Below are 12,817 nucleotides of genomic sequence, written 5' to 3'. Positions count from 1 at the left end.
TGTTCTTAATACAGTAGCCAGTCAATCATCACCTTTACAAAATGAACTAAGGCGATAGTGAGATTATTGTATTTTCAATCAATTTGCACAGTGTGTAATTTTTTATTGCTACGTGAAGCTGAGACAATTACTCACTCTTTCATGTATGTTTAGTACTCTGATATTTTTCAGCGTTCGGAGCAACGAAAAATAGTTGACAACAATGAGACGCGAATTCCAGGGTCCCTCTTGTGATACTTACACTGGTTAATTAAGGTTTCCATAGTTCTTTTTTTTTAATTTTAGGCCCCTTTTAGCAATGGCTGAACCGAGACCAACTGTAATAAGTTAAATTTTTTCAGAAATTTGACGCTTGAGATTCAGTCCTTATTATTTTTATAAACGGAGCCGCCACAAGTTTCAGTCAGTGACGTAAGGTTTATAACCAGAAATTAGTATAACAGCCTTCAAACACGTACAGATTGAACGAAATTTTTTTTTTTCTGACTGCAGTATGGCAGATGCACGAGGTAGGGGTCTGAAAGCACACGGATGTTCTTCACTACGAGACCAGGGTTCTTCGTCCAGGCGCTGTGGAACCACTGGACGCTCAGCTCCGCCGTTAACGATGTCACAGTGTCTGTTGGAAACGAAAGCGGAGCGCTGCCACATAGCAGTCGTCATAAGCCCTTGTTAAGTGCCGAAGAGCACGTCCTCTGTGTTTTCCTTGTGGCGGCCACTGACACAACGATCCGGCTACAGATGTGGAGACCAGTCTTTGCCTTTTCCTTGAAGCCCCTGGTACCAACAACAGGCCCATTGCGACGTCCACAGTAGCACAAAATCATGTCGCCGTCATTCTGGGTACCAATACAGTCTTACGGAGTAGTGAGGCTGTGTGTGTGAACCTGGCCAACAGCGTTTACGTAACCGTATTGCGGCGATAAGGTAATTTGATGCGGATTTTTTTTCCTGGTTTTGACTAGGTCGTCAGTATTGGTTACTAGCCTTTTCCCCGCTGCTTCGTCCGCATACGCGCAGGACAGATATATTAAACATACCTCCTCCTAACCCTCTCTGTGTTCTTTGCTTCCTCTGTCTCTCCACTTCAGCCACCCACCTCTGTCTATCTTCTCATACCCAAGCTCTCTGTCTCTTCAGCTCTTCCTCCCCTCTAATTGTCCATTTCCTCCACAATGACTATATCTCACTCCCCCTGTCCTCTGACCACATCCTCCTCTCCATTTCTCTCTCCGTATCTGCCTCTCCCTCTTCATTTTCCATCCACCTACTGTTCCTATACACCTTCCATCTATCTAATGCACTCCACCTCTCTCTCTCCACCCATTTCCTTCTCCTCCTCACTCTGTCACTTTCCCCAGCTATGCTCATCAGGTTATGCATCCCTGCAATGCAGCTGGCCGATACTACTCCCACAACACACCTGTCATGCAGGTTGGCTCCATAACAGACGCATGAAAATCATTTATTTGCTCCTGACGTTCAGGCGAACATGCAAAGGAAGTCAATAAAGCAAGCTGATACTATTCCAACACAACTCACCTTGCATGCAGGGCAGTGAACATGTTGGGGACCAGAAAACTTTCTTGACACTGACATATGAGCTGCCTTGCAAAACAAGTTAATTTGGCGGGCCAATACTGTTCTTACACAATATGCCAGTCATTCCGGCCAGCCTACACACCAGGAGCTGAAAAAGCGCGTTTTTGCCCGTATCTCTGGTCTTATTGGAGTTGGGAGGTTATAAGCCCCACAGTGCAGCCAAATCTGCCTGAAATCAACCCATGGGCTTTGGATGAGAGCCTATGTATACACTCTGCTTTATACATTTAACAGATTGCTAGAATGATGCAAGTGGCAAGTGGCGGTAGCACTCAGCGCTGGCCAGGGCGCTGCGTAGTCGCTGTTGGAGTACTGCTTACTTTTCGTCTTTTACTGTTCTTTTCAACACAAATCGATGAAACGAATGACGCACTGGAGTAACATGGGACAGCTCTATCGAAAGAGCACGTAAAATTCCGCTTTAAATGTCATTTTGTCTGTAACTGGTAACGACCGGCGGTTTCCATCGACTCTGGGCATCGCATGAAAGGCGTATTAGGGCTGACTCTACCTTCACCTTACAAAAAAGAAATTGCAAATATCTGGAGAAACACGAGAGGAACTGCGCCTGTGGACCATAGGAGAGGGACCCTGTGTACACAGGGTGTAACGGGTATCAGTGCAGATATTTCTATTGGTGACTGATGACGGTGTACCGCACAACATTACATCAGCATTTACGTCAGCTACGGACTAACAATTACAGCTACTAGAACTCTTGTTTTTAGGCTGGCTAGTACAGGTAAGCAATAAATTTTCATTTTCCCCACGACAGTGGGTTAGATATTGACGTGTGGGCGTATGGATGCAATACGGGAAATCTGTACTGCCAGGCGTCATTCACTTCCCGGCCCACTTACGGCCATGCATAAAACATCAGATCGTATAATCTATGTGTTTGTAGGAAGACTGTTCGACGCAGAGAAAAAACAACGAAGACACTTACTCACTCGTTCGGCATCACAGAGGCATAATTTACAATATTCTTATCACTATATACTAAAAAAGAAAACAATATAATTCTATACTATATTAGATATGTTTTTGAGCCACTCTATGGCTGGGTCACTGAGTCTATGTATGTCCATGAGTTCACCACCATAGCCATACACTTTGCACACGGGTAGATGGTCCATTGTCTGTATTTCACCGCACTCACATACAGCGCTGTCTGCCAGGCCCCACTTGTTCATCAGGTGTTTACATCTCCCAACACTCGTTCTGGCCCGGTTTAGAGCTGTCCACACTCTTCTTGGTAGGTTGAAGCCATCAATCTTCTTGTTCGGATAGTGTACTAAATTTTTGTTCTTAAATTCACTTGCCGACCATACTTCGTTCCAGGCCGTTCTCGGCTCAAAGGCTTGTAGCTCTTCCCCGATTTTCCAAAAACGTGATCTGGATTTAAGCCTGTTTGTCGGTGTCAGATCTTGGTGGATAGGGAGGTCCGGGTTGTCTATAATTTTCCTGTAGGTTTTTAGGGCTAGCTGTGATCGCCTGATTTCTGGAGGCTCTATGTTCGCTAGTACAGGAAGCCATGCATAGAGGGTGGCCCTGAGTGTTCCCGAGATTATTCGCATTGTCTCCCTCAGCTGGACATCCACTTTAGATACGTGTGCACTTCTCCTCCAGACTAGTGAACAGTATTCAGCTACACTGTAGACAAGGGCTAGTGCTGAAGTTCTCAAAGTGCTCGCTCCACATCCCCATGTTGTTGCAGACACTGATGTGTGTAGATATGGAGGTGCCACATGTTGACTGAAGCGCCAAAGAAACTGCTTTGGGCATGAGTGTTCAAATACAGAGATATGTAACCAGGCAGAATATGGAGCTGCTGTCGACAACGCCTATAAAAGCTAACAAGTGTCTGGTGCAGTTGTTAGATCGTTTAACCCTGCTGCAATGGAAAGTTGTCAAAATTTAAGTGAGTTTGAATGTGATGTTATAGTCGGAGTTGCCGCGCGGTTTGGGGCGTTATGTCACAGATTGCGCGGCCCCTCTTGCCGGAGGTTCGAGCCCTCCCTCGGGCATGGTTCTCTGTGTTGTTCTTAGCATAAGTTTAGTTTAAGTATTGTGTAAGTCTAGGGACCGAATACCTCAGCAGTCTGGTCCCTTAGGAGTCCACACACAAATATAGTCGGCGTATGAGCGATGGGACACAGCATCTTCGAGGTAGCGATGACGTGGGAATTTTGCAGTACGACCGTAGATTTCAATGCTGGTCCAACAACAAGTGTGCGAACCATTCAACGAAACATGTACGGATATGTACACAACGTCATGAAGCCATGGACCCAGCATGTCAGCACGGGAGTGTTAAAGCTGGTGGAGTCTCTGTAATGGTATGGGGCCTGCGCAGTTGGAGTGATGTGGGACCCCTGATGCATCTAGATACGACTCTGGCAGGTGAAACGTAAGTAAGCATCCTGTACGATCACCTGCATCCATTCATGTCCATTGTGCATTCCGACGGGCTTGGTCAATTCCAGCAGAACAATGCGACATCCCACACGTCCAGAATTGCTACTGACTGGCTCCTGGAACACTCTTCTGAATTTAAACTTCCCAGACATGACCAATATTGAGCACATCTGGGATGCCTTGCAACGTGCTGTTCAGAAGAGTTCTCCAAACTCTCGTACCCTTACGGATTTATGGACAGCCCTGCAAAATTCATGGTGTCAATTCCCTCCAGCACTATTTCAGACAGTAGTCGAGTCCATGCCACGACGTGTTGCGGCACTTCTGCGTGCTCAGGTGGGCCCTACACGATATTAGGCAGGTATACCAGTTTCTTTGGATCTTCAGTGTAAAAATATCTGCGCTTATACCCCTTGCACCTTGTATATAAAGCTGATGACTGCCAGTATCGCAAGGTCAGAATCTTGGTACAATGATTTGACCAACATGGAAATGAATTCACATTGACGTTTTGGCCACCAAATTCACCTGGTCTGTACCCAACTGGGAAATATCTTGCACACTATCGGGCGCCATCTCTAGTCCTACAAAGTCCTGGTCAATAACTTAGGGCAACTGCGTGACCTTCGGCTTTGTATCTCCCGATGAATTATCAAATCCATGCCACGAAGAATCGCTGTTGTACTGCGTTCCCAAGATGGACAACATGCTATTAAACGGGCTGTCGCACTGTTTTGCCTCTTCGGTGTATCTACACAGCGGTGCAGATGCCGACAGAATGCACTGGGTGACTTGCTTGGAAACAAACTTGTTCCATTCAATTACGGAACTTGCTATTTACAACGGTAATGCCCATTTGACTGTTCGTATTCAAGTATGCATTCAGCACTGCTCGGTTCTCTCTCACGTTTGTTTTCCCGGCAGTGATAGTTGTATGTTGACAATGGTACACAGCAGTATGGGTAAGTTTACTAATGCATAGTTGTTCGATATACAGTGTGAACCAGAACTGCGACGACAAACTTTCAGAGATAGTAGAGAGCAAAAAATAAAAAATTAAGAAAAAGTCTAGTAAACGCTGCCGGTCGCTGTGTTCAAGCGGTTCTAGGCGCTTCAGTCCGGGACCGCGCTGCTACTGCGGTCTCAGGATCGAATCCTGCCTCAGGCATGGATGTGTGTGATGTCCTTAGCTTCGTTAGGTTTAAGTAGTTCTAAGTTGTAGGGGACTGATGACCTCAGATGTTAAGTCCCATACTGCTTGGAGCCATTTGATTTTTTTTAGTAAACATTGGCACTAAAATGCATGCCTTAATAGCTACAAGCACTTGTTCATCTTCTTGCCTGAAACACATCTCTTCTACTGCAAGGTCTTCACTTGCCATATTTTGTGAGGAGGTAGTATTGATCAAAACAAGGAAAAAATGTCCATCAAAAATGGACTCTAAAATTCATACCGTAAGAACTCTTAGTAGAAGAGACGTGTTTTACAATAGCGAAGATTTGTTCACAGCTCTTTAGGTATATAATTTACAGCCACTGTTTACTAGACTTTTTTCTTGTTTTGGTTCAAAGTACCGCCTTAAAAAAGTTTATCAGTTGTGTTCCATTTTTCTTTTATTTTTTTTTCATTTCAGTTTGTTGGGTTTCAGTTCGTGCCCATTCAGCCATCTCATTAATGGAAAGACGATACGACATTGCATATGAGATGATTTTCTTGCCGGTTACGACGATGGAACATAAGGACTACTCAGTCCTCGACCGCAGAAAATCTCCGACCCGGCTGAGAACAGAACACTGACTCGTATGGAATTTTTGTTCACCCTGCATATGTCGCGTACGGATTCACTGAGTGTAATGGAAGACACAACGATACTATGCTGAGCTGTTCCCGGAGCGACGGCAACCACACGTGTTTAGTATGAGGACTGTTGCATTTCTCTGTTTTGTGTTCTACCGATTGGTGATTGCATATTACAAGCCTTTCCATTGTTGTCAAGATATTTTCACAAATACAGATTTAAATGGATTAACAATCCGAGTAAATTATAATTACGTTATCACTCTGCAACAAACCACCGGAGACCATAGGTCCCTTATACAAATGTACAAAAGCCATCGGGTAGCGATGTGCACATATACAGATGGCGGTAGTGTCGCGTACACAAGGTATAAAAGGGCAGTGCTTTGGCGGGCCTGTCACTTGTACTCAGGTGATTCGTGTAAATAGATTTCTGACTTTGATTGTGGTTGAACGCCGGAATTTAAGAGACTTTAACGCGGAATAGTAGTTAGAGATAGAGACAGGGAACATTGTGTTCTGGAAACCGTTAGAGAATTCAATATTCCGGGATCCACAATGTCAAGGGTATAGCGAAAATACCAAATTTCAGGTATTACGTCTCACCTTGGGCAACAAAGTGGTCGACAACCTTCACTTAACAACCGACAGCAGCGGCGTTACATATTTGTTAGTGCTAACGGGCAAGCAACACGAAATGATCGCAGAAATAATTGTTGGACGTACTACGAAGTTATTTATTAATACAATGCGGCGAAATTTGGTGTTAATGGGCTACGGCGGAAGACGATCGACGCTAGGGCCTTTGCTAATAGCACGACATCGCCTGCAGTGCCTCTCCTAGGCTTATGACCTAGTCGATTGGACCTTAGACGACTGGAAAACCCTCGCCTAGTCAAATGGGCCCCGATTTCAGTTGATAAGAGCTGATGACAGGTTTCGAATGTGGTGCAGAGTCCACGAAGCGATTGACTCTAGTCCACAGCAAGACACTGTGCAGCTGGCAGCGGCTCCATAATGGTGTGGGCTGTGTTTACAGGGATCACTGGCTGGAAACGGTTATGTTCGACTGCTTGGCAACCATTAGCAGCCATTCACGAACTTCATGTTCCCAAACATCGATGGAATTTTTGTTTATGACAATGTGCCATGTCACTGGGCGACAGTTGTTCGCTATTGATTTTAAGAACATCCTGGAGAATCCGAGCGAATGACTTGGCCACCCAGATCTCCCGACATGAATCCCGTCGAACGTTTGTGGGACATAATGGAGAGGCCAGTTCTGCACAAAATCCTGCACTGGCGACACTTTCGCAATTATGGACGGCTGTAGAGGCAGCGTGGCTCAGTATATCTGCAGCGGACTTCCTGCGACTCTAGTCCATGTCACGTCGATGTGTTGCACCGCTCCGCGCAAAGGAGGTCTGACACGATATTGGGAGGTATCCCACGACTTTTGTCGCCTGAGTGTGATTGGGAACCGTCCCTGAATAACATCTAGAGTGGTTCAGGCGGACTTTGAACTCGCCTTTATAAATACCTACTGAGTTAGAGTTAGTGTAGGAAAAGTATTGCATTTCAGACATACAGTATTATGTGCAGTCCCATCAATAGTTTAACGATAAAATTATAGTATACAAACTGCCTCGTACATATCAAAGCGGAATGTATGCTGAAAAGTGAAAGTTGAAACGAGGATCGTCCGTAGTTGCAACTACAAAAACGCGTGATTTTTTTCACCAGACGCGTTTCGCTTTATTTAGGTAAAGCATCGTCAATGGTCTGTAATTAAGTTATTTAGATTCTGATTTGCTTTTAGATTGAAAAACAGTTCGTTAACAATAAATATATTTGTAATTACGTTGATTTTCGGCTGATTGCTCGCTTACATCAGGAAATGCCGTCTGCTAGCACATCGCTGTTTTTCTGCGTTAGACACAGATGATTTTGATCTAATTTTTAGATGTTCTGCAGCACTATGCATTTCTTATGTTTTTCACCACAAACTTGTATGCACACCACTGTATTCTGTCTGTTTTAGTACTTCAAATACGTGTTGTGGTTTGTGTTTTTTAGTGCTGCCAATATAACCTTTCCGCTACTTTGTCTTTGACCTACAACATTTTCTTAAAAAAAATAAATTAGATTGTTGTATGTGTGTAGTTCTATTTAATTATGTTTCTGTGTATTTATGTACTGTGTAAGAGTAGAGTTGGAATAGCGATGGAAGGTTTCTTTTTGTAGGGTAGGGGAAACCATGATGAGTCGACATAAGCATATAGCAGTATGAAGTATGATGGTGTGTGAGTTACAGGAGAAGGTGAGGAGCGAGAAGTCACTAGAAACTGTGAGTGGATTCCAATATTTATTTGGTCATTCATGTAGAATAATTGATGAAATTACATGAAAAAGGAAAGAGTCTTTTCCATCCTTCACCCCCTACCACTCTCCCACAAAACCACCCCTCCACCCCACTCATAGTTTCATGTCACTTCTCGTTCCCCAACTTCTACTGTAGCTCAAATTCCATCATGCTGCTATATACTTACGTCCACTCATTATAGTTTCCCCCTCCCCTACAAAAAAATCCTCCATCGGTATTCCATCTCTACTGTTATACAGTACATAAATATACAGAAACATAATTAAATTGAATTACACACACACAATAATCTAATTTTAAAAAATGTTGTAGGTCAAACACAAAATCCAGGAATGGTTTGTTGGCAACACTACAAAACAGAAACCACACACACATACTTGAAGTACTAAAACAAACAGAATACAGTGGTGTGCATAAAAGTTTGTTGTGAAAAACATAATAAATGCATAGTCCAGCAGAACATCTAAAAGTTAGATCGAAATTATCAGTGTCTGACTCAGAAAAACGACGATATACTAGCAGACGGAATTTCCCGATGTAAGCGAGAAATAAACCGAAAATCACGGTAAGTACAAATCAATTGATTCTTAAGGAACTGTTTTTCGATCTAAAAGCAAATCAAAATGTAAATAACTTAATTACAGACCACTGACGATGCTTTACCTCAGTAAAGAGAAACACGTCTGGTGAAAAAAATCACACATTTTTGTAGGTGCAACGACAGAACAAAAATACCTTCCACATATTTCAGTTACATCATCGTGCCAGTAGTTACAGGTAAACACCGTAGGGAAGGAAAACCAAGCAAATGTACGTATAGTCGGAGAAACTGTATAGACTTAGTTAATGCTTAACCCCACTCGTTACACACATTCACTGAAGCTTTTTTGCTCTTTGTGCCTTTGCATTATACCTACAGATTATGTCTGAGTTGAATGAGGGAGCAATAACAGAATATGAAGTCACAAGGTGAGATGGGGCAATCACGACAGAGAGATGCTGCTAGCTAGCATGAAAAAGCACTTGAAGTTGCGCCAACAGGAAACTGCTTGCATTATAATTGGGTTCTGTAGTAAAAACTAGAGGGGATTATCATCTTGTCCGTGCGCCAAGTTAATCTTCAAATATATTCCAAGCTAGCAGCATGAGGCTATCACTACTGCACTGCTATGACGAGAGTAGACCTTCATTTTACACTTAATTTTGGATAAACGCTTGTCATACTAAGGAGACGAGAACCAATTGGTGCATCGTCGCCAGTGAAGGCCGAACGAAGAGATCGCGTCAACCGAAGGCTGGTAAGATGTGTGAGGTTAAACTCGCCCATCTAAGAGCAAATAGGATTGTATTTAGAAGTTAGGGATGTCTAAATCGTCTTGTGACATATTAATAGCATGTATTCTTCACTTACAAAAAGATATAGGACTGAATTTTGACTGATAGATCGTGTGAACTTGATAGGCGTATATATCTTTATGTAGCGTTGTACAAGTCCGTTTTCTATTTTATCTGATGGAGTATGTTTATAATAATCATTGTAAACTACCGACTTCATTAGTTAGATGAGATATAATAATAGCGCGTTTGACAGTAATTCTACACAACCCCTCTCAAGACTACGTCTTACATCTTAGCTGGGACAACGACATCGCATGAAGACGCCATGTTGGTTTAACTGTTGTAACTTTACTGGCATGATACAACCATGTCCCCTGTGCGCTGCGCTACTGCAGGACAAATGGTGGCAGTAGCGTGCTAACTGTGATAACACAGAAAAGGAAATAACGGACTTCTTCTGTAATCATTTATTAGCAGCACACTGGTGATAATGTACTATGATTTCGCCATAGTACTTCAGATTCATATTAAGCTACAAGTTGTACCTAACATAACGAAGATGGAGCTCCGCCAGTCACATACAACTTGTGGGTGCCACATATAAATTATAACACGTGCAACATTCATTTCCTTGTGATAAGTCACATCCCTTCCAGGTGAACTATAGAAAGAAAGGAAAATACATCACACCCATAAACTTATCCCACACTGCAGAAAACTGCGCTGTTAAGCCACGGACTTAACACGTAAATCAGCTAGTCACCAAAAGTGAAAAGTAACCATCCGCTCCACTCATATCGTCTGACATACATGACTACGTTACGAAACACTGTTTTCTCTCTTGTTTTGTTTGGACGAGGTATTGAGTAAAAATTTGAAATTAAAATTTCTAGTAGTATTTAGGACGTTGGCAGCACCGACTGGACCAAACTAAAGTAAAAAAAATAGTAGAAAACACTTAAAAATTCTCACTCGAAACCGTGAGAGAATGATGATATTCAATAAACATTTGGTGCTGGCAAGAGGTAGAACATACAAGATTAAAAGAGAAAAGTAATTGAGGCGTTGGCTGGAAAGGGGCCACATGAGCTTTTGTGCTGTTTTTCGTCTTATTGGTTAAAATAATCCGCCATAGTTTTGTCTATAAACTCTGTAGTTTCTGATGCAATCAATTAAGTGTAGGGATCAGAACAGCAGATTGATGAAACCATTGTATTGCTGATTATTGCTGCTTAACGATGGTAAGTATCCTACAGCAGCTTTCAACTTACAATTTGATGCTTTGTTATCATAAATGAAGTGATAAAACCAATGTCGGAGTAAGTTACATCAGCCTGTGTAACTTTCTAGAATACCCGTGACAAAGATACAAATGCCCTACAGCACAACAGGTCCGTCCAGTGTGGTTGAAACAAAACCGATAAGGAGAGAGTCTCGGATTAAGGAACATACAAATGCAGCAAGAAATACAGGCAAATAATATGTTAGTGCCTCGATTAAAGTAATACTAACTAACGCGTTTGAACGTGGAAAGGGATGTTACCAGAAGGAGTGTTACAAGAAGGAATATTTAAATGAAGAATACCGAGAAGAAATTTTCAAAAAGTTTTGGTTAAGTGGGTCTGGACTGCCTATTCAAAATATTATGTACTCATTCCCCTTAGAAGTCCTAGAAGTCTGTAACGAGAATTTCCGAACACCCTATATACACCGTGATAAATTTCCGACGTTTGTACTCTAGAGTCAGAAAAAAATTGCGGCCTTGGAAGTCCACTCTAGAATTGTGCACACTGGAAAAATATTTAAAATTAACAAACGGAATAGCGTCTTTCGGTGTAGTCGCACAGGTAGTAGTGTGGACTACGAGTGGTGTGACACACTGGGACACACGCTAGCAGCGGCCGCCTACCTGGCAGTGAGTCCCGGGGCGGCGTGACGGCGTGACGGCTTTTGTGTGCTGTGCAGCAGGCGGAGTGGTGCAGCGCTGCTAAATAGCGCCTGGAGCCGCGACGGGATTGGACAAGGCGGCCAAGGCCCTGCTGCTGCGATAGCCGCGCAGCCGCCCGCCGCGACGCCGGTTCCCTCCCCCTCTTCCCCCCCCCCCCCACCACCTGGTCATGACGCCGTGCTGGTGGTAGAAAGCGATTTTCCCGGTGATAATAGCGGTCTTCCTTACCAAGCTCCCCGGATGAGTACAATGAGGACAACCTAGCCGTTCACCTACACAGTTCGCCACATGCTACTCCAACGAAAGTCCAACCGCCTCCCCCAACCCCAACCTCTGTGATGCATGATGCGGCAATTCCACTGCACGGACAGCTAAAATATAGTAAGCGATATTGTATTTTTCTCTCATTATTTTGCGGACGGTGACAGCGAGAAACGGTTCAACTGAAGGTGTGCTTGATGCGACAGGTACACCACAATAACAGCAAAAATGTAGTAAGTGGTAAACTGTTTTCTTTCTTCACGCTGCGGCGGTAACAGCGTGAAACGGTTTACTAGAGATTAGAAATACACTACTGGCCATTAAAATTGCTACACCAAGAAGAAATATAGATGATAAACGGGTATTCATTGGACAAATATATTATACTAGAACTGACATGTGATTACATTACGCAATTTGGGTCCATAGATCCTGACAAATCAGTACCCAGAACAACCATCTCTGGCGTAATAACGGCCTTGATACGCCTGGCATTAAGTCTTCTAACAGAGCTTGGATGGCGTGTACAGGTACAGCTACCCATGCAGCTCCAATACGATACCACAGTTCATCAAGAGTAGTGACTGGCGTACTGTGACGAGCCAGTTGCTCGGCCACCATTGACCAGACAGTTTCAGTTGGTGAGAGATCTGGAGGATGTGCTGGCCAGGGCTGCAGTCAAACATTTTCTGTATCCAGAAAGGCCTGTACAGGACCTGCAACATGCGGTCGTGCTTTATCCTGCTGAAATGTAGGGTTTCGCAGGGATCGAATGAAGGGTAGAGCCACGGGTGCTAACACATCTGAAATGTAACGTCCATTGTTCAAAGTGCCGTCAATAAGAACAAGAGGTGACCGAGATGCGTAACCAATGACACCCCATACCATCACGCCAGGTGATAACGCCAGTATGGCGATGACGAATACACGCTTCCAATGTAAATTCACCGCCATGTCGCCAAACACCGATGCGACCGTCATGATGCTGTAAACAGAACATGAATTCATCCGAAAAGATGACGTTTTTCCATCCGTGCACCCAGGTTCGTCGTTGAATACGCAGGCGCTC

At 43.7% G+C, this 12,817-nt stretch overlaps 1 protein-coding gene across 1 annotated transcript in view; it reads right to left on the bottom strand.

Annotated features, from left to right (window-relative positions):
* Positions 1–11,554, bottom strand: part of LOC124798143 (retinol-binding protein pinta-like) — an 85,524-nt gene extending 73,970 nt beyond the window's left edge. The window contains exon 1 of the mRNA XM_047261422.1: positions 11,449–11,554. The gene's annotated coding sequence lies outside the window, so the exon portion shown is untranslated. The remainder of the gene's footprint in view (positions 1–11,448) is intronic.
* Between the last annotated feature and the right edge of the window lie 1,263 nt (positions 11,555–12,817).

This window comes from Schistocerca piceifrons, chromosome 5, assembly GCF_021461385.2.
Source record: "Schistocerca piceifrons isolate TAMUIC-IGC-003096 chromosome 5, iqSchPice1.1, whole genome shotgun sequence".
NCBI classification, from domain to species: domain Eukaryota; kingdom Metazoa; phylum Arthropoda; class Insecta; order Orthoptera; family Acrididae; genus Schistocerca; species Schistocerca piceifrons.
Note: the sequence above shows the minus strand (reverse complement) of the source record. Positions and strands in the feature narration are given on the sequence as shown.